This window comes from Passer domesticus, chromosome W, assembly GCF_036417665.1.
Source record: "Passer domesticus isolate bPasDom1 chromosome W, bPasDom1.hap1, whole genome shotgun sequence".
NCBI classification, from domain to species: domain Eukaryota; kingdom Metazoa; phylum Chordata; class Aves; order Passeriformes; family Passeridae; genus Passer; species Passer domesticus.
In genome coordinates this window covers 28,499,375-28,522,063 of record NC_087511.1, presented here as the reverse complement: position 1 = coordinate 28,522,063, position 22,689 = coordinate 28,499,375, and positions in this window count along the sequence as shown.

Genomic DNA, 22,689 nt, shown 5'->3' with positions numbered 1-22,689 from the left:
AGGCACTTGGCACTGTCAAACCAGCCACAGTTGCCTGCGGTGGTACCTTCGGTCCGGGAGGCATCCTGATCGGTGCGGAATTTCAGCAGGCAGCTGGCCACTCCAGGCCACCGGGCCCTGGACACGAACTATGGCCTTTCCCCAGAGAAACAAAACTCACCAGGCCAGGTTCCTGATGCCTGTTTGCAGGAGGCACGTGGCACTGTCAAACCAGCCACAGTTGCCTGTCGTGGTTCCCTCAGTCCGGGAGGCATCCTGATTCGTGCGGAATTTCAGCAGGCAGCCGGCCACTCCAGGCCACCGGGCCCTGGATATCAACCATGGCCTTTCCCTTAGAAACAAAAGTCACCAGGCCAGGTTCCTGCTGTCAGTTTGCAGGCGGCAATTGGCACTGTCAAACCAGCCACAGTTGCCTGTGGTGGTACCTTCGGCCCGGGAGGCATCCTGATCGGTGCGGAATTTCAGCAGGCAGCCGGCCACTCCGGGCCACCGGGCCCTGGATATCAACCATGGCCTTTCTCTTAGAAACAAAAGTCACCAGGCCAGGTTCCTCATCTCTGTTTGCAGGAGGCACTTGGCACTGTCAAACCAGCCACAGTTGCCTGTCGTGGTTCCTTTAGTCCGGGAGGCATCCTGATCGGTGCGGAATTTCAGCAGGCAGCCGGCCACTCCAGGCCATCGGGCCCTGGACACGAACGATGGCCTTTCCCCTGAGAAAGAAAACTCACCAGGCCAGGTTCCTCATCTCAGTTTGCAGGAGGCACTTGGCACTGTCAAACCAGCCACAGTTGCCTGCGGTGGTACCTTCGGTCTGGGAGGAATCCTGATCGGTGCGGAATTTCAGCAGGCAGCCGGCCACTCCGGGCCACCGGGCCCTGGACACGAACGATGGCCTTTCCACAGAGAAACAAAACGCACCAGGCCAGGTTCCTGGTGTCAGTTTGCAGGAGGCACTTGGCACTGTCAAACCAGCCACAGTTGCCTATGGGGGCACCTTGCATGTAGGAGGCATCCTGATCCGTGCGGAATTTCAGCAGGCAGCCGGCCACTCCGGGCCACCGGGCCCTGGATCTAAACCATGGCCTTTCCCTTAGAAACACAAGTCACCAGGCCCGGTTCCTGCTGTCAGTTTGCAGGAGGCACGTGGCACTGTCAAACCAGCCACAGTTGCCTGTGGGGGCACCTTGCATCTGGGAGATATCCTGATCTGTGTGGAATTTCAGCAGGCAGCCGGCCACTCGGGGCCACCCGGCCCCGGACAGGAACGATGGCCTTTCCCCAGAGAAACAAAACTCACCAGGCCAGGTTCCTGATGTCAGTTTGCAGGAGGCACGTGGCACTGTCAAACCAGCCACAGTTGCCTGTGGTGGTACCTTCGGCCCGGGAGGCATCCTGATCGGTGCGGAATTTCAGCAGGCAGCCGGCCACTCCGGGCCACCGGGCCCTGGACACGAACGATGGTCTTTCCACAGAGAAACAAAACGCACCAGGCCAGGTTCCTGGTGTCAGTTTACAGGAGGCACTTGGCACTGTCAAACCAGCCAGAGTTGCCTGTGGGGACACCTTGCATCTAGGACGTATCCTGACCCGTGCGGAATTTCAGCAGGCAGCCAGCCACTCCCGGCCACCGGGCCCTGGACATGAACCATGGCCTTTCCTCAGAGAAACAAAACTCACCAGGCCTGGTTCCTGATGTCAGTTTTCAGGAGGCACGTGGCACTGTCAAACCAGCCACAGTTGCCTGTGGTGGTGCCTTCGGCCCGGGAGGCATCCTGATCTGTGCGGAATTTCAGCAGGCAGCCGGCCACTCCAGGCCATCGGGCCCTGGACACGAACGATGGCCTTTCCCCTGAGAAACAAAACTCACCAGGCCAGGTTCCTCATCTCTGTTTGCAGGAGGCACTTGGCACTGTCAAACCAGCCACAGTTGCCTGTGGTGGTGCCTTCGGCCCGGGAGGCATCCTGATCTGTGCGGAATTTCAGCAGGCAGCTGGCCACTCCAGGCCACCGGGCCCTGGACACGAACTATGGCCTTTCCCCAGAGAAACAAAACGCACCAGGCCAGGTTCCTGATGTCTGTTTGCAGGAGGCACGTGGCACTGTCAAACCAGCCACAGTTGCCTGTCGTGGTTCCCTCAGTCTGGGAGGCATCCTGATTGGTGCGGAATTTCAGCAGGCAGCCGGCCACTCCAGGCCACCGGGCCCTGGATATCAACCATGGCCTTTCCCTTAGAAACAAAAGTCACCAGGCCAGGTTCCTGCTGTCAGTTTGCAGGCGGCAATTGGCACTGTCAAACCAGCCGCAGATGCCTGTCGTGGTACCTTCAGTCCGGGAGGCATCCAGATCTGTGTGGAATTTCAGCAGGCAGCAGGCCACTCGGGGCCACCCGGCCCCGGACAGGAACGATGGCCTTTCCCCAGAGAAACAAAACTCACCAGGCCAGGTTCCTGATGTCAGTTTGCAGGAGGCACGTGGCACTGTCAAACCAGCCACAGTTGCCTGTGGTGGTACCTTCGGCCCGGGAGGCATCCTGATCGGTGCGGAATTTCAGCAGGCAGCCGGCCACTCCGGGCCACCGGGCCCTGGACACGAACGATGGCCTTTCCACAGAGAAACAAAACGCACCAGGCCAGGTTCCTGGTGTCAGTTTGCAGGAGGCACTTGGCACTGTCAAACCAGCCACAGTTGCCTGTGGGTGCACCTTGCATATAGGACGTATCCTGATCCGTGCGGAATTTCAGCAGGCAGCCGGCCACTCCGGGCCACCGGGCCCTGGATATCAACCATGGCCTTTCTCTTAGAAACAAAAGTCACCAGGCCAGGTTCCTGCTGTCAGTTTGCAGGCGGCAATTGGCACTGCCAAACCAGCCACAGTTGCCTGTCGTGGTACCTTCAGTCCGGGAGGCATCCTGATTGGTGCGGAATTTCAGCAGGCAGCCGGCCACTCGGGGCCACCCGGCCCCGGACAGGAACGATGGCCTTTCCCCAGAGAAACAAAACTCACCAGGCCAGGTTCCTGATGTCAGTTTGCAGGAGGCACATGGCACTGTCAAACCAGCCACAGTTGCCTGTGGTGGTACCTTCGGCACGGGAGGCATCCTGATCGGTGCGGAATTTCAGCAGGCAGCCGGCCACTCCGGGCCACCGGGCCCTGGACACGAACGATGGCCTTTCCACAGAGAAACAAAACGCACCAGGGCAGGTTCCTGGTGTCAGTTTGCAGGAGGCACTTGGCACTGTCAAACCAGCCACAGTTGCCGGTGGGGGCACCTTGCATCTAGGACGTATCCTGATCCGTGCGGAATTTCAGCAGGCAGCCGGCCACTCGGGGCCACCCGGCCCCGGACATGAACCATGGCCTTTCCCCTGAGAAACAAAACTCACCAGGCCTGGTTCCTGATGTCAGTTTTCAGGAGGCATGTGGCACTGTCAAACCAGCCACAGTTGCCTGTAGTGGTGCCTTGGGCCCGGGAGGCATCCTGATCGGTGCGGTATTTCAGCAGGCAGCCGGCCACTCCAGGCCATCGGGCCCTGGACACGAACTATGGCCTTTCCCCTGAGAAACAAAACTCACCAGGCCAGGTTCCTCATCTCTGTTTGCAGGAGGCACTTGGCACTGTCAAACCAGCCACAGTTGCCTGCGGTGGTACCTTCGGTCCGGGAGGCATCCTGATCGGTGCGGAATTTCAGCAGGCAGCTGGCCACTCCAGGCCACCGGGCCCTGGACAAGAACTATGGCCTTTCCCCAGAGAAACAAAACTCACCAGGCCAGGTTCCTGATGCCTGTTTGCAGGAGGCACGTGGCACTGTCAAACCAGCCACAGTTGCCTGTCGTGGTTCCCTCAGTCCGGGAGGCATCCTGATTGGTGCGGAATTTCAGCAGGCAGCCGGCCACTCCAGGCCACCGGGCCCTGGATATCAACCATGGCCTTTCCCTTAGAAACAAAAGTCACCAGGCCAGGTTCCTGCTGTCAGTTTGTAGGCGGCAATTGGCACTGTCAAACCAGCCGCAGATGCCTGTCGTGGTACCTTCAGTCCGGGAGGCATCCTGATCTGTGTGGAATTTCAGCAGGCAGCAGGCCACTCGGGGCCACCCGGCCCCGGACAGGAACGATGGCCTTTCCCCAGAGAAACAAAACTCACCAGGCCAGGTTCCTGATGTCAGTTTGCAGGAGGCACGTGGCACTGTCAAACCAGCCACAGTTGCCTGTGGTGGTACCTTCGGCCCGGGAGGCATCCTGATCGGTGCGGAATTTCAGCAGGCAGCCGGCCACTCCGGGCCACTGGGCCCTGGACACGAACGATGGCCTTTCCACAGAGAAACAAAACGCACCAGGCCAGGTTCCTGCTGTCAGTTTGCAGGAGGCACTTGGCACTGTCAAACCAGCCACAGTTGCCTGTGGGGGCACCTTGCATGTAGGACGTATCCTGATCCGTGCGGAATTTCAGCAGGCAGCCGGCCACTCCGGGCCACCGGGCCCTGGATATCAACCATGGCCTTTCTCTTAGAAACAAAAGTCACCAGGCCAGGTTCCTGCTGTCAGTTTGCAGGCGGCAATTGGCACTGCCAAACCAGCCACAGTTGCCTGTCGTGGTACCTTCAGTCCGGGAGGCATCCTGATTGGTGCGGAATTTCAGCAGGCAGCCGGCCACTCCAGGCCATCAGGCCCTGGACACGAACGATGGCCTTTCCCCTGAGAAACAAAACTCCCCAGGCCAGGTTCCTCATCTCAGTTTGCAGGAGGCACTTGGCACTGTCAAACCAGCCACAGTTGCCTGTGTTGGTACCTTCGGTCCGGGCGGCATCCTGATCGGCACGGAATTTCAGCAGGCAGCCGGCCACACCAGGCCATCGGGCCCTGGACACGAACGATGGCCTTTCCCCTGAGAAACAAAACGCACCAGGCCATTTTCCTGATGTCAGTTTGCAGGAGGCACGTGGCACTGTCAAACCAGCCACAGTTGCCTGTCGTGGTTCCTTCAGTCCGGGAGGCATCCGGATCGGTGAGGAATTTCAGCAGGCAGCCGGCCACTCCAGGCCATCGGGCCCTGGACACGAACGATGGCCTTTCCCCTGAGAAACAAAACTCACCAGGCCAGGTTCCTCATCTCTGTTTGCAGGAGGCACTTGGCACTGTCAAACCAGCCACAGTTGCCTGTAGTGGTACCTTCGCTCTGGGAGGCATCCTGATCGGTGCGGAATTTCAGCAGGCAGCCGGCCACTCCGGGCCACCGGGCCCTGGATCTAAACCATGGCCTTTCCCTTAGAAACTAAAGTCACCAGGCCAGGTTCCAGATGTCAATTTGCAGGAGGCACTTGGCGCTGTCAAAGCAGCCACAGTTGCCTGTGGTGGTACCTTCGGTCCGGGAGGGATCCTGATCGGTGTGGAATTTCAGTAGGCAGCCGGCCACTCCGGGCCACCGGGCCCTGGACACGAACGATGGCCTTTCCCCTGAGAAACAAAATTCAGCAGGCCAGGTTCCTGATGTCAGTTTGCAGGAGGCACTTGGCACTGTCAAACCAGCCACAGTTGCCTGTGGTGGTACCTTCGGACCGGGAGGCATCCTGATCGGTGCGGAATTTCAGCAGGCAGCCGGCCACTCCGGGCCACCGGGCCCTGGACACGAACGATGGCCTTTCCACAGAGAAACAAAACGCACCAGGCCAGGTTCCTGGTGTCAGTTTGCAGGAGGCACTTGGCACTGTCAAACCAGCCACAGTTGCCTGTGGGTGCACCTTGCATATAGGACGTATCCTGATCCGTGCGGAATTTCAGCAGGCAGCCGGCCACTCTGGGCCACCGGGCCCTGGATATCAACCATGGCCTTTCTCTTAGAAACAAAAGTCACCAGGCCAGGTTCCTGCTGTCAGTTTGCAGGCGGCAATTGGCACTGCCAAACCAGCCACAGTTGCCTGTCGTGGTACCTTCAGTCCGGGAGGCATCCTGATTGGTGCGGAATTTCAGCAGGCAGCCGGCCACTCGGGGCCACCCGGCCCCGGACAGGAACGATGGCCTTTCCTCAGAGAAACAAAACTCACCAGGCCAGGTTCCTGATGTCAGTTTGCAGGAGGCACGTGGCACTGTCAAACCAGCCACAGTTGCCTGTGGTGGTACCTTCGGCCCGGGAGGCATCCTGATCAGTGCGGAATTTCAGCAGGCAGCCGGCCACTCCGGGCCACCGGGCCCTGGACACGAACGATGGCCTTTCCACAGAGAAACAAAACGCACCAGGGCAGGTTCCTGGTGTCAGTTTGCAGGAGGCACTTGGCACTGTCAAACCAGCCACAGTTGCCGGTGGGGGCACCTTGCATCTAGGACGTATCCTGATCGGTGCGGAATTTCAGCAGGCAGCCGGCCACTCGGGGCCACCCGGCCCCGGACATGAACCATGGCCTTTCCTCAGAGAAACAAAACTCACCAGGCCTGGTTCCGGATGTCAGTTTTCAGGAGGCACGTGGCACTGTCAAACCAGCCACAGTTGCCTGTGGTGGTGCCTTGGGCCCGGGAGGCATCCTGATCGGTGCGGAATTTCAGCAGGCAGCCGGCCACTCCAGGCCATCGGGCCCTGGACACGAACGATGGCCTTTCCCCTGAGAAACAAAACTCACCAGGCCCGGTTCCTCATCTCTGTTTGCAGGAGGCACTTGGCACTGTCAAACCAGCCACAGTTGCCTGCGGTGGTACCTTCGGTCCGGGAGGCATCCTGATCGGTGCGGAATTTCAGCAGGCAGCTGGCCACTCCAGGCCACCGGGCCCTGGACACGAACTATGGCCTTTCCCCAGAGAAACAAAACGCACCAGGCCAGGTTCCTGGTGTCAGTTTGCAGGAGGCACTTGGCACTGTCAAACCAGCCACAGTTGCCTGTGGGGGCACCTTGCATGTAGGAGGCATCCTGATCCGTGCGGAATTTCAGCAGGCAGCCGGCCACTCCGGGCCACCGGGCCCTGGATATCAACCATGGCCTTTCCCTTAGAAACAAAAGTCACCAGGCCAGGTTCCTGCTGTCAGTTTGCAGGCGGCAATTGGCACTGTCAAACCAGCCGCAGATGCCTGTCGTGGTACCTTCGGTCAGGGAGGCATCCAGATCTGTGTGGAATTTCAGCAGGCAGCAGGCCACTCGGGGCCACCCGGCCCCGGACACGAACGATGGCCTTTCCCCAGAGAAACAAAACTCACCAGGCCAGGTTCCTGATGTCAGTTTGCAGGAGGCACGTGGCACTGTCAAACCAGCCACAGTTGCCTGTGGTGGTACCTTCGGCCCGGGAGGCATCCTGATCGGTGCGGAATTTCAGCAGGCAGCCGGCCACTCCGGGCCACCGGGCCCTGGACACAAACGATGGCCTTTCCACAGAGAAACAAAACGCACCAGGCCAGGTTCCTGGTGTCAGTTTGCAGGAGGCACTTGGCACTGTCAAACCAGCCACAGTTGCCTGTGGGTGCACCTTGCATATAGGACCTATCCTGATCCGTGCGGAATTTCAGCAGGCAGCCGGCCACTCCGGGCCACCGGGCCCTGGATATCAACCATGGCCTTTCTCTTAGAAACAAAAGTCACCAGGCCAGGTTCCTGCTGTCAGTTTGCAGGCGGCAATTGGCACTGCCAAACCAGCCACAGTTGCCTGTCGTGGTACCTTCAGTCCGGGAGGCATCCTGATTGGTGCGGAATTTCAGCAGGCTGCCGGCCACTCCAGGCCATCAGGCCCTGGACACGAACGATGGCCTTTCCCCTGAGAAACAAAACTCACCAGGCCAGGTTCCTCATCTCACTTTGCAGGAGGCACTTGGCACTGTCAAACCAGCCACAGTTGCCTGTGGTGGTACCTTCGGTCCGGGCGGCATCCTGATCGGCGAAGAATTTCAGCAGGCAGCCGGCCACACCAGGCCATCGGGCCCTGGACACGAACGATGGCCTTTCCCCTGAGAAACAAAACGCACCAGGCCATTTTCCTGATGTCAGTTTGCAGGAGGCACGTGGCACTGTCAAACCAGCCACAGTTGCCTGTCGTGGTTCCTTCAGTCCCGGAGGCATCCGGATCGGTGCGGAATTTCAGCAGGCAGCCGGCCACTCCAGGCCATCGGGCCCTGGACACGAACGATGGCCTTTCCCCTGAGAAACAAAACTCACCAGGCCAGGTTCCTCATCTCTGTTTGCAGGAGGCACTTGGCACTGTCAAACCAGCCACAGTTGCCTGTAGTGGTACCTTCGCTCTGGGAGGCATCCTGATCGGTGCGGAATTTCAGCAGGCAGCCGGCCACTCCGTGCCACCGGGCCCTAGACACGAACAATGGCCTTTCCCCTGAGAAACAAAATGCACCAGGCCAGGTTCCTGGTGTCAGTTTGCAGGAGGCACTTGGCACTGTCAAACCAGCCACAGTTGCCTGTGGGGGCACCTTGCATGTAGGAGGCATCCTGATCCGTGCGGAATTTCAGCAGGCAGCCGGCCACTCCGGGCCACCGGGCCCTGGATCTAAACCATGGCCTTTCCCTTAGAAACAAAACGCACCAGGCCAGGTTCCAGATGTCAATTTGCAGGAGGCACTTGGCGCTGTCAAAGCAGCCACAGTTGCCTGTGGTGGTACCTTCGGTCCGGGAGGGATCCTGATCAGTGTGGAATTTCAGTAGGCAGCCGGCCACTCCGGGCCACCGGGCCCTGGACACGAACGATGGCCTTTCCCCTGAGAAACAAAATTCAGCAGGCCAGGTTCCTGATGTCAGTTTGCAGGAGGCACTTGGCACTGTCAAACCAGCCACAGTTGCCGGTGGGGGCACCTTGCATCTAGGACGTATCCTGATCCGTGCGGAATTTCAGCAGGCAGCCGGCCACTCGGGGCCACCCGGCCCTGGATATCAACCATGGCCTTTCCCTTAGAGACACAAGTCACCAGGCCAGGTTCCTGCTGTCAGTTTGCAGGCGGCAATTGGCACTGCCAAACCAGCCACAGTTGCCTGTCGTGGTACCTTCAGTCCGGGAGGCATCCTGATTGGTGCGGAATTTCAGCAGGCAGCCGGCCACTCCAGGCCATCAGGCCCTGGACACGAACGATGGCCTTTCCACAGAGAAACAAAATGCACCAGGGCAGGTTCCTGGTGTCAGTTTGCAGGAGGCACTTGGCACTGTCAAACCAGCCACAGTTGCCGGTGGGGGCACCTTGCATCTAGGACGTATCCTGATCCGTGCGGAATTTCAGCAGGCAGCCGGCCACTCGGGGCCACCCGGCCCCGGACATGAACCATGGCCTTTCCTCAGAGAAACAAAACTCACCAGGCCTGGTTCCTGATGTCAGTTTTCAGGAGGCACGTTGAAGGAGTGTAGGGGGATGCCCCCAATGAGAGAGGGACAAACTAGCCTTTGTCCCCCAAAAAAGGAAGAAGGCCCAGAAGTTTCTCCCAACGATCAGGTGAAAAGCCACCTTATAGGACCCCAGAGACTTCACTAAAACCTTGGGGTCACCTAATTGGATGAGAGCCAAAAGATCCCGCCTGGGCCATCAGGTAGAAAAAGAGAAGACAAAAGAACTGCGAGGCTTTTGTGAAGGTGTTTTACCAGGAGCAGACCTCTGTACCTGGATCGGATTTTCTGTTTATTGTTTTTCCTTTTATTAAACAGTTTTGTTTCCAACACTGCAGCAGAAGCCATCCTGCTCATTATTTGCCTCCAAAGGTAATAGCTGAGCTATCCTTTGGTATTAAGTTTTCTTTTAAAAGCTCATAAAACCCTGGCCCGACGAAACAAAACTTAATACGTGGCACCTGGACAGAATTTCTCATATTGAGGAAGATGGTCTAGGAATTTTTGATTACCTCAATCAAAATAGGACAATTTTCCTTGGTATTTGCGTTTTTGGGGAAGCAGGCCTGCACCTGAGTTTTTTGTCGCGTTAAAAAAGAAAACTCAGAAGAAGAGATTTGAGGTTTAGAGGGAATCCCAATTCGAAGCCTCATACCGGTGAAGAAGAGGCTATAATTCAGACGGGACGGGAGCAAACGGCACACACCCTCAGAGGATACTGTGAATCGGCTAAGCTGAAACTGTTGCACCCAGGACCCGGGAAAAAGTCTATACCAAGAAGGACGACCAGAAGACTCGGTGAGTTTCACCATGGGGAATCGGTTGTCAGTAGCTGAGCAGGAATTTTTTTCGTATTTTAATTATAAGTTGGAAATCCAAGATATTCAGTTTGACAAAAAACAGCTTAAAAAGCTTGTAAAATGGGTCTTAAAAGAGTTCCCAAACTCAGACATGTCTCAGAAACTCGATCCAGACTTCTGGGATTCAGTTGGACTGAAATTATATAACACAGAAAAGAACAAGAAGTCCAACTTAAAGCTGCGTCCAATATTCAGGACGGTATTGAAATTTGTAATAATGGAAAATGAAAAGCAAGCAAAGACCAGGGAGAGAGCAGAATGCAGGCAGGACAGAGAAGACAGGAGAAAGCGAAGTTCTGAGGGGACCCAAAAACCTTCCTTTATCCCAGCCGAGAAACCCCGGTAGAGAGGCCGGGAGGCAGCCAGGCCAGCTGCCCCCCCGCCTGCCTCACCGACCCCATCCCGAAACAGGGGGGAGCAGACCAGCCCTGGCCAGGCTTGTCTGCAAAACCCGTCTTCCAAAAACCCTACCAGAACAAAGTCCTCTATATCTCCTCTCAAAACCTTGCTTTGGCGTTCAAAATCGGTGAATTTTGACAGTAAAACTGGAAAAAGCCGAGCCGATAGAATCCAGTCTGAGAACAATAGAGCACGTGGCAATCGCCATTATAGCCCCGAGCCCAGCTCTGTCCTTCGTGGGCGTGGCTCGCCATCCTCGTCGGACTCCCAGGAGTCCCTGGGTGGCTGCTCCCTGAGCTCCTGTCCATCGGAGCAGGGACGCGCCCCTTTTGTAGGCGGTGCCCGGTCGGTGTCCCTGCCCCTGCTCCCCGCCCACAGCCCGGGACGGCACACCCCCTCTCTGCCGAGCGTGGGAACCGGAAGTGATGCGCCGGAACTGACCCTGTCCAAAATGGCGGCGCCCATGTCCGATAACTTACCGGAACAAAAAACAAACTATTCCTATGCTCCACAATGTAATTTCAAACAATCTAAGGAAGAGTTTAACACACAGAGAGTCACAGATACCTGGCAGAGGATAAGAAAGGATGCAGTTCAGGAAAGAGAGTGGGAAATTGCATCGAAATTGAAGGTTTTTCCTGTGAAATACACTGCAGGTCCTACACCAAGGGGTACATGGCAACAAATCAACTTTGCTGAGTTAAAAGAGATTTGCAAAGCCTCTCGTCTGTATGGTAGAGATTCTGCCTATTTCAGAAGCCTATTACAGGCCACCTTTACAGCAAACATATTCACTCCACATGATCTAAAACAGCTTTGCACATCCCTGCTATCTCCAACAGAATTTTCTCTGTGGGAACTAGCATAGAAACGTTTGTTAAACGACCTTTTAAGAGGTTATGCAGGAACTCCAGCTACTGCAAATTTGACTATAGATCAGCTCTCAGGTGAAAGAGCTCATACAGATCCTCAAATACAAGCCCGAACTCTTAGTAGACAAGTATTGCAGGATGTCAAAGAAGCAGCAAAAACAGCTTTGTTACAGGTCCCTGATGGCAACAAGCCAGAACTAGATTTCACAGAAATAAAACAGGGCATAGATGAGCCTTATATTAAGTTTTTGGACCGTTTAAAAATGGCATTAGAAAAGCAGATTCCAATAGACCGAGCCAGACAAGAGTTATTAAAACGACTTGCAATTTCTAATGCAAACCCAACCTGTAAAAAGGCATTACGTACATTACCACAGGATCCTGAGCCCACCCTGACACAGCTAGTAGATGCTTGCAACCGCCTGAGCACCCCTGAGCATGCAGCAGCCATGCAGGCAGAAGTATTGGCCAGTGCCATCACAACAGCTCAAGAAAACACCCTAAAGCAGCAGGAAAAAGCAGTAGAAAGGCAAACACAAACCCTAGCAGAAGCTTTAATAGCATTCAAAGGTGCAATTGAGAACCAACAAATTCCAAGGGACTCGTGCTATTCGTGTAGTCAGAGAGGTCATTTTAAAAGGGGATGTCCTAGGACCCGCAGAAGGCCATTGCCAAGAAACAGTGGATGCAGAGGTTTCTGTCACAATACTAACAGCTTTTACCCAGCACAGGGTTTTTCGTGCCATCTGCCGGGAAACGTGCAGTCCAGCACGGGGCAGTGGCGTGCCATGATACAAAAACCACTGCACCAAAGGCCAGAGACCACCACAAGCCACCAAGTTCAGAACTGCAACACATCCTTGCAGGACTTCCGACCACAATGTCCCCAGGTACCAGACTGGAGCTGTCTACAGCCCAGCCAGTGATGCTAACCAATGCTGTTGCTCACACAGTGTCTACAGGACAGCTGGGACCTGAATCACAACCACGTCAGTTCTTAATAGTGGGAGTGAGCAAATCCCATGCAGAAGGGTTTTATGTCATTCCAACTGTGCTGTCTGTCACCTGTTCACAAGAAATTACAGTCTTAGCTTTGTGTCCAGACCCTCCATGTTTTTTACCCAAAGGGTTAACCATAGCGCAAGCTTTCCTCCTACCAGAGTCACAGAACAACACAGCTGTCATCGCTTAGACCAGGCACATCAGCCGCGGGCGGCCTCAGCTCACCTGTGTCCTGAAGCACCTCGGGCAAGCCATCACCCTCACTGGCCTGATAGATACCGGAGCAGACGTCACTCTAATATCGAGATCGAAATGGCCACAGGACTGGACCGTCGTGCCTACGCTGGATCAGCTGGCAGGTATTGGTGGTCACTGTGAGAGCTTTCGAAGCTCGCACGCAGTCACATTTGAGGGGCCTGAAGGTCGTGTTGCCACCACAAGACCATTCATTGTAGGAGCTGATATAGTTCTTTGGGGACGGGACATTTTATCACAATAGCATCTCAGGTTAGAAACTGGATTTTAACAAGATATCTTAGTAGCAGCAAAGGACCAAACATCAATGCAAGAGACAACAGATCAGGTCATCTCAGCAGTAGAGAAAGCAGGACTCACTGTAGCAAAAGAAAAAATACAGACACTTCCTCCCTGGAAATATTTAAGATACAGGATCACAGAACAAACGGTAACTCCGCAGCCACTCCAACTAAGGACAAATCCAAAGACCTTGAATGAAGTGCAGCAGCTCGTAGGGACTCTGAACTGGCTTCGTCCACTACTAGGCCTTTCAAATCAGGACTTGGCTCCTCTGGCAGATTTGTTAAGAGGAGACACAGCCTTAAACTCACCGCGAGAATTCAACAAAGAAGCTCAAAATGCTTTAGAGAAAGTGATGAGAGCCATCCAGTCACGTCAGGCTCATCGGTATAATCCTAACCTGTCTTTTTTGTTTGCAGTTTTAGGGGAGAGTCCACAACTTCATGGTTTGATATTCCAGTGGGATCTAGAGAAGAAGGACCATCTGATAATCTTAGAGTGGGTTTTCCTATCGCGTCAATTGGGTAAAACTATAACAACTTGCCCTGAAATTATTTCACAATTGATTATCAAGGCTAGATCTCGAATGCTTTCCCTTGCAGGAAGAGATTTTGCAGAAATCTTTCTGCCTGTCACAACCATCTACTTAGAATGGTTAATTCAAAATTCAGAAGTTATGCAATTTGCTTTGGAAAATTTTGCAGGAAAAATTTCAGTCAATTGTCCCAAACATGAGCTATTAAGTTCATCTTTAAAATTAATTCATAAGCCTTTAAGAAGTAATGTACCCCTTGAGGCAACCACATTTTTTACAGACGGTTCTGGGAAGTCTAAAAAATCTGTGATTGCTTGGCAAAATTCAGAGACAAAAAAATGGGAATCAGATATTGAGGAAGTAAATGGTTCTGCACAGATTACAGAGTTGGCAGCAGTTGTACGGGTCTTTTCAAAATTCACATTTCCTTTTAATTTAGTAACAGATTCAATTTACGTTGCAGGTGTGGTGGAAAGAGCAGAAGGATCTCTGCTAAAAGAAGTTGCTAATGATCAGTTATATAGTTTGCTCAAACAGTTAATCTTACTTCTTTCCATTCGACAAGAACCTTACTTTGTAATGCACATTCGCTCACATTCTTCTCTTCCAGGTTTCTTAGCAGAGGGAAATGCCATGGCTGATTTGTTAGCCATGCCAATCCAGCACACACTTCCTAATGTTATTGAACAAGCAAGAATGAGCCATGCTTTCTATCACCAAAATGCACCTGCTTTAGTAAGAATGTTTAACATCTCTCAGAATCAGGCAAAAGCAATTGTTCAGTCATGTCCAGATTACCAGAAATTAGCTATACCAGCAATAGCAACAGGAGTTAACCCTCGAGGCTTAAATAGCCTGCAGATATGGCAAACGGACATCACTCAATATCAGTCATTTGCAAAGTTCAAACATATACATGTATCAATAGATACCTTCTCAGGAGCAATTTTTGCTTCTGCACATCAAGGAGAAAAAAGTAGAGATGTGATTAAACATTTCTTACAAGCATTTGCATCCCTAGGTATTCCTCAAGAAGTCAAAACTGACAACGGACCAGCCTACATTTCTAATAAATTGCAGGAGTTTTTCAAAACTTGGGGTATCAAACATACCACAGGTATTCCACATTCTTCCACAGGCCAGTCTATTGTAGAAAGAGCACACAAGTCATTGAAAATGATACTAGAAAGACAGAAAGGGGGGACAGAAGTGCTTTCTACAATAGAGAGGCTGAATAAAGCTGTATATGTTTTTAACTTCTTAAACAATTCCTTTATGGAGCAGGTACCACCAATTTTCAGGCATTTCAGCAATACCAGTCAGGCAAAGCTCAAGGAAAGACCACCAGTCTTCATCAAGGATCCAGAGACAGGACAGATTTCAGGACCCCATCCTCTTGTAACATGGGGCCAGGGGTTTGCATGCATTTCTACAAACACAGGTCTTCGATGGATCCCTGCAAAGAATGTCAAACCACAAGTGCAGCCGATCCGAGAGCAGCAGACGGCACAAGAAGAAGAATGCACAAACAACTGAGCCACGGATAGAAGCAAAGACTGTTTTCTAAGTTTGCATTAGTTAAAATTGTTTACAAGAAAGTTTTGCACTGAAAAAGTTTTGTAGTTATTGTTGTGATAAAAAAGTTGTTAAACCTACCTCTATGTAAAAGTCACACATATAGCCAGAAATTTGAAGCCTACCTGGAAAAACACTTCACCAAAGTTAAGATAGAGAATTGGCAGCAAAAATTATTGGCATTCTAATCTATACTCCTTTCTCCTCTTTCTTTCTAAATGTATAGTAAAGGGTGAGATGAAGGAGTGTAGGGGGATGCCCCCAATGAGAGAGGGACAAACTAGCCTTTGTCCCCCAAAAAAGGAAGAAGGCCCAGAAGTTTCTCCCAACGATCAGGTGAAAAGCCACCTTATAGGACCCCAGAGACTTCACTAAAACCTTGGGGTCACCTAATTGGATGACAGCCAAAAGATCCCGCCTGGGCCATCAGGTAGAAAAAGAGAAGACAAAAGAACTGCGAGGCTTTTGTGAAGGTGTTTTACCAGGAGCAGACCTCTGTACCTGGATCGGATTTTCTGTTTATTGTTTTTCCTTTTATTAAACAGTTTTGTTTCCAACACTGCAGCAGAAGCCATCCTGCTCATTATTTGCCTCCAAAGGTAATAGCTGAGCTATCCTTTGGTATTAAGTTTTCTTTTAAAAGCTCATAAAACCCTGGCCCGACGAAACAAAACTTAATAGCACGTGGCACTGTCAAACCAGCCACAGTTGCCTGTGGTGGTGCCTTGGGCCCGGGAGGCATCCTGATCGGTGCGGAATTTCAGCAGGCAGCCGGCCACTCCAGGCCATCGGGCCCTGGACACGAACTATGGCCTTTCCCCTGAGAAACAAAACTCACCAGGCCAGGTTCCTCATCTCTGTTTGCAGGAGGCACTTGGCACTGTCAAACCAGCCACAGTTGCCTGCGGTGGTACCTTCGGTCCGGGAGGCATCCTGATCGGTGCGGAATTTCAGCAGGCAGCTGGCCACTCCAGGCCACCGGGCCCTGGACACGAACTATGGCCTTTCCCCAGAGAAACAAAACGCACCAGGCCAGGTTCCTGATGTCTGTTTGAAGGAGGCACGTGGCACTGTCAAACCAGCCACAGTTGCCTGTCGTGGTTCCCTCAGTCCGGGAGGCATCCTGATTGGTGCGGAATTTCAGCAGGCAGCCGGCCACTCCAGGCCACCGGGCCCTGGATATCAACCATGGCCTTTCCCTTAGAAACAAAAGTCACCAGGCCAGGTTCCTGCTGTCAGTTTGCAGGCGGCAATTGGCACTGTCAAACCAGCCGCAGATGCCTGTCGTGGTACCTTCAGTCCGGGAGGCATCCTGATCTGTGTGGAATTTCAGCAGGCAGCAGGCCACTTGGGGCCACCCGGCCCCGGACAGGAACGATGGCCTTTCCCCAGAGAAACAAAACGCACCAGGCCAGGTTCCTGATGTCAGTTTGCAGGAGGCACGTGGCACTCTCAAACCAGCCACAGTTGCCTGTGGTGGTACCTTCGGCCCGGGAGGCATCCTGATCGGTGCGGAATTTCAGCAGGCAGCCGGCCACTCCGGGCCACCGGGCCCTGGACACAAACGATGGCCTTTCCACAGAGAAACAAAACGCACCAGGCCAGGTTCCTGGTGTCAGTTTGCAGGAGGCACTTGGCACTGTCAAACCAGCCACAGTTGCCTGTGGGTGCACCTTGCATATAGGACGTATCCTGATCCGTGCGGAATTTCAGCAGGCAGCCGGCCACTCCGGGCCACCGGGCCCTGGATATCAACCATGGCCTTTCTCTTAGAAACAAAAGTCACCAGGCCAGGTTCCTGCTGTCAGTTTGCAGGCGGCAATTGGCACTGCCAAACCAGCCACAGTTGCCTGTCGTGGTACCTTCAGTCCGGGAGGCATCCTGATTGGTGCGGAATTTCAGCAGGCAGCCGGCCACTCCAGGCCATCAGGCCCTGGACACGAACGATGGCCTTTCCCCTGAGAAACAAAACTCACCAGGCCAGGTTCCTCATCTCAGTTTGCAGGAGGCACTTGGCACTGTCAAACCAGCCACAGTTGCCTGTGGTGGTACCTTCGGTCCGGGCGGCATCCTGATCGGCGAAGAATTTCAGCAGGCAGCCGGCCACACCAGGCCATCGGGCCCTGGACACGAACGATGGCCTTTCCCCTGAGAAACAAAACGCACCAGGCCATTTTCCTGATGTCAGTTTGCAGGAGGCACGTGGCACTGTCAAACCAGCCACAGTTGCCTGTCGTGGTTCCTTCAGTCCGGGAGGCATCCGGATCGGTGCGGAATTTCAGCAGGCAGCCGGCCACTCCAGGCCATCGGGCCCTGGACACGAACGATGGCCTTTCCCCTGAGAAACAAAACTCACCAGGCCAGGTTCCTCATCTCTGTTTGCAGGAGGCACTTGGCACTGTCAAACCTGCCACAGTTGCCTGTAGTGGTACCTTCGCTCTGGGAGGCATCCTGATCGGTGCGGAATTTCAGCAGGCAGCCGGCCACTCCGTGCCACCGGGCCCTAGACACGAACAATGGCCTTTCCCCAGAGAAACAAAATGCACCAGGCCAGGTTCCTGGTGTCAGTTTGCAGGAGGCACTTGGCACTGTCAAACCAGCCACAGTTGCCTGTGGGGGCACCTTGCATGTAGGAGGCATCCTGATCCGTGCGGAATTTCAGCAGGCAGCCGGCCACTCCGGGCCACCGGGCCCTGGATCTAAACCATGGCCTTTCCCTTAGAAACAAAACGCACCAGGCCAGGTTCCAGATGTCAATTTGCAGGAGGCACTTGGCGCTGTCAAAGCAGCCACAGTTGCCTGTGGTGGTACCTTCGGTCCGGGAGTGATCCTGATCAGTGTGGAATTTCAGTAGGCAGCCGGCCACTCCGGGCCACCGGGCCCTGGACACGAACGATGGCCTTTCCCCTGAGAAACAAAATTCAGCAGGCCAGGTTCCTGATGTCAGTTTGCAGGAGGCACTTGGCACTGTCAAACCAGCCACAGTTGCCGGTGGGGGCACCTTACATATAGGACGTATCCTGATCCGTGCGGAATTTCAGCAGGCAGCCGGCCACTCCGGGCCACCGGGCCCTGGATATCAACCATGGCCTTTCCCTTAGAGACACAAGTCACCAGGCCAGGTTCCTGCTGTCAGTTTGCAGGCGGCAATTGGCACTGTCAAACCAGCCGCAGATGCCTGTCATGGTACCTTCAGTCCGGGAGGCATCCTGATCGGTGCGGAATTTCAGCAGGCAGCCGGCCACTCCAGGCCACCGGGCCCTGGACACGAACGATGGCCTTTCCCCTGAGAAACAAAACGCACACGCCCGGTTCCTCATCTCAGTTTGCAGGAGGCACTTGGCTCTGTCAAACCTGCCGCAGTTGCCTGTCGTGGTTCCTTCAGTCCGGGAGGCATCCGGATCGGTGCGGAATTTCAGCAGGCAGCCGGCCACTCCGGGCCACCGGGCCCTGGACACGAACGATGGCCTTTCCCCTGAGAAACAAAATTCAGCAGGCCAGGTTCCTGATGTCAGTTTGCAGGAGGCACTTGGCACTGTCAAACCAGCCACAGTTGCCTGGGGGGGCACCTTGCATCTGGGCCATATCGTGATCTGTGTGGAATTTCAGCAGGCAGCCGGCCCCTCGGGGCCACCCGGCCCCGGACAGGAACGATGGCCTTTCCCCTGAGAAACAAAACTCACCAGGCCAGGTTCCTCATCTCTGTTTGCAGGAGGCACTTGGCACTGTCAAACCAGCCACAGTTGCCTGTAGTGGTACCTTCGCTCTGGGAGGCATCCTGATCGGTGCGGAATTTCAGCAGGCAGCCGGCCACTCCGGGCCACCGGGCCCTGGATCTAAACCATGGCCTTTCCCTTAGAAACTAAAGTCACCAGGCCAGGTTCCAGATGTCAATTTGCAGGAGGCACTTGGCGCTGTCAAAGCAGCCACAGTTGCCTGTGGTGGTACCTTCGGTCCGGGAGGGATCCTGATCGGTGTGGAATTTCAGTAGGCAGCCGGCCACTCCGGGCCACCGGGCCCTGGACACGAACGATGGCCTTTCCCCTGAGAAACAAAATTCAGCAGGCCAGGTTCCTGATGTCAGTTTGCAGGAGGCACTTGGCACTGTCAAACCAGCCACAGTTGCCTGGGGGGGCACCTTACATATAGGACGTATCCTGATCCGTGCGGAATTTCAGCAGGCAGCCGGCCACTCCGGGCCACCGGGCCCTGGATATCAACCATGGCCTTTCCCTTAGAGACACAAGTCACCAGGCCAGGTTCCTGCTGTCAGTTTGCAGGCGGCAATTGGCACTGTCAAACCAGCCGCAGATGCCTGTCATGGTACCTTCAGTCCGGGAGGCATCCTGATCGGTGCGGAATTTCAGCAGGCAGCCGGCCACTCCAGGCCACCGGGCCCTGGACACGAACGATGGCCTTTCCCCTGAGAAACAAAATTCAGCAGGCCAGGTTCCTGATGTCAGTTTGCAGGAGGCACTTGGCACTGTCAAACCAGCCACAGTTGCCTGGGGGGGCACCTTGCATCTGGGCCATATCGTGATCTGTGTGGAATTTCAGCAGGCAGCCGGCCCCTCGGGGCCACCCGGCCCCGGACAGGAACGATGGCCTTTCCCCAGAGAAACAAAACTCACCAGGCCAGGTTCCTGATGTCAGTTTGCAGGAGGCACTTGGCACTGTCAAACCAGCCACCGTTGCCTGTGGTGGTACCTACGGCCCGGGAGGCATCCTGATCGGTGCGGAATTTCAGCAGGCAGCCGGCCACTCCGGGCCACCGGGCCCTGGACACGAACGATGGCCTTTCCACAGAGAAACAAAACGCACCAGGCCCGGTTCCTCATCTCAGTTTGCAGGAGGCACTTGGCACTGTCAAACCAGCCACAGTTGCCTGCGGTGGTACCTTCGGTCTGGGAGGCATCCTGATCGGTGCGGAATTTCAGCAGGCAGCCGGCCACTCCGGGCCACCGGCCCTAGACACGAACGATGGCCTTTCCCCTGAGAAACAAAACACACCAGGCCAGGTTCCTGGTGTCAGTTTGCAGGAGGCACTTGGCACTGACAAACCAGCCACAGTTGCCTGTGGGGGCACCTTGCATGTAGGAGGCATCCTGATCCGTGCGGAATTTCAGCAGGCAGCCGGCCACTCAGGGCCACCGGGCCCTGGATCTAAACCATGGCCTTTCCCTTAGAAACACAAGTCACCAGGCCAGGTTCCTGCTGTCAGTTTGCAGGCGGCAATTAGCACTGTCAAACCAGCCGCAGATGCCTGTCGTGGTACCTTCAGTCCGGGAGGCATCCTGATTGGTGCGGAATTTCAGCAGGCAGCCGGCCACTCCAGGCCACCGGGCCCTGGACACGAACGATGGCCTTTCCCCTGAGAAACAAAACACACCAGGCCAGGTTCCTGGTGTCAGTTTGCAGGAGGCACTTGGCACTGACAAACCAGCCACAGTTGCCTGTGGGGGCACCTTGCATGTAGGAGGCATCCTGATCCGTGCGGAATTTCAGCAGGCAGCCGGCCACTCCGGGCCACCGGGCCCTGGATCTAAACCATGGCCTTTCCCTTAGAAACACAAGTCACCAGGCCAGGTTCCTGCTGTCAGTTTGCAGTCGGCAATTGGCACTGTCAAACCAGCCGCAGATGCCTGTCGTGGTTCCCTCAGTCCGGGAGGCATCCTGATTGGTGCGGAATTTCAGCAGGCAGCCGGCCACTCCAGGCCACCGGGCCCTGGACACGAACGATGGCCTTTCCCCTGAGAAACAAAATGCACCAGGCCAGGTTCCTGATGTCTGTTTGCAGGAGGCACGTGGCACTCTCAAACCAGCCACAGTTGCCTGTGGGGGCACCTTGCATCTGGGATGTATCCTAATCGGTGCGGAATTTCAGCAGGCAGCCGGCCACTCCGGGCCACCGGGCCCTGGACATGAACGATGGCCTTTCCCCTGAGAAAGAAAACTCACCAGGCCAGGTTCCTGATGTCAGTTTGCAGGAGGCACGTGGCACTGTCAAACCAGCCACAGTTGCCTGTGGTGGTACCTTCGGCCCGGGAGGCATCCTGATCGGCGCGGAATTTCAGCAGGCAGCCGGCCACTCCGGGCCACCGGGCCCTGGATATCAACCATGGCCTTTCTCTTAGAAACAAAAGTCACCAGGCCAGGTTCCTGCTGTCAGTTTGCAGGCGGCAATTGGCACTGCCAAACCAGCCACAGTTGCCTGTCGTGGTACCTTCAGTCCGGGAGGCATCCTGATTGGTGCGGAATTTCAGCAGGCAGCCGGCCACTCCAGGCCATCAGGCCCTGGACACGAACGATGGCCTTTCCCCTGAGAAACAAAACTCACCAGGCCAGGTTCCTCATCTCAGTTTGCAGGAGGCACTTGGCACTGTCAAACCAGCCACAGTTGCCTGTGGTGGTACCTTCGGTCCGGGCGGCATCCTGATCGGCGAAGAATTTCAGCAGGCAGCCGGCCACACCAGGCCATCGGGCCCTGGACACGAACGATGGCCTTTCCCCTGAGAAACAAAACGCACCAGGCCATTTTCCTGATGTCAGTTTGCAGGAGGCACGTGGCACTGTCAAACCAGCCACAGTTGCCTGTCGTGGTTCCTTCAGTCCGGGAGGCATCCGGATCGGTGCGGAATTTCAGCAGGCAGCCGGCCACTCCAGGCCATCGGGCCCTGGACACGAACGATGGCCTTTCCCCTGAGAAACAAAACTCACCAGGCCAGGTTCCTCATCTCTGTTTGCAGGAGGCACTTGGCACTGTCAAACCTGCCACAGTTGCCTGTAGTGGTACCTTCGCTCTGGGAGGCATCCTGATCGGTGCGGAATTTCAGCAGGCAGCCGGCCACTCCGTGCCACCGGGCCCTAGACACGAACAATGGCCTTTCCCCAGAGAAACAAAATGCACCAGGCCAGGTTCCTGGTGTCAGTTTGCAGGAGGCACTTGGCACTGTCAAACCAGCCACAGTTGCCTGTGGGGGCACCTTGCATGTAGGAGGCATCCTGATCCGTGCGGAATTTCAGCAGGCAGCCGGCCACTCCGGGCCACCGGGCCCTGGATCTAAACCATGGCCTTTCCCTTAGAAACAAAACGCACCAGGCCAGGTTCCAGATGTCAATTTGCAGGAGGCACTTGGCGCTGTCAAAGCAGCCACAGTTGCCTGTGGTGGTACCTTCGGTCCGGGAGTGATCCTGATCAGTGTGGAATTTCAGTAGGCAGCCGGCCACTCCGGGCCACCGGGCCCTGGACACGAACGATGGCCTTTCCCCTGAGAAACAAAATTCAGCAGGCCAGGTTCCTGATGTCAGTTTGCAGGAGGCACTTGGCACTGTCAAACCAGCCACAGTTGCCGGTGGGGGCACCTTACATATAGGACGTATCCTGATCCGTGCGGAATTTCAGCAGGCAGCCGGCCACTCCGGGCCACCGGGCCCTGGATATCAACCATGGCCTTTCCCTTAGAGACACAAGTCACCAGGCCAGGTTCCTGCTGTCAGTTTGCAGGCGGCAATTGGCACTGTCAAACCAGCCGCAGATGCCTGTCATGGTACCTTCAGTCCGGGAGGCATCCTGATCGGTGCGGAATTTCAGCAGGCAGCCGGCCACTCCAGGCCA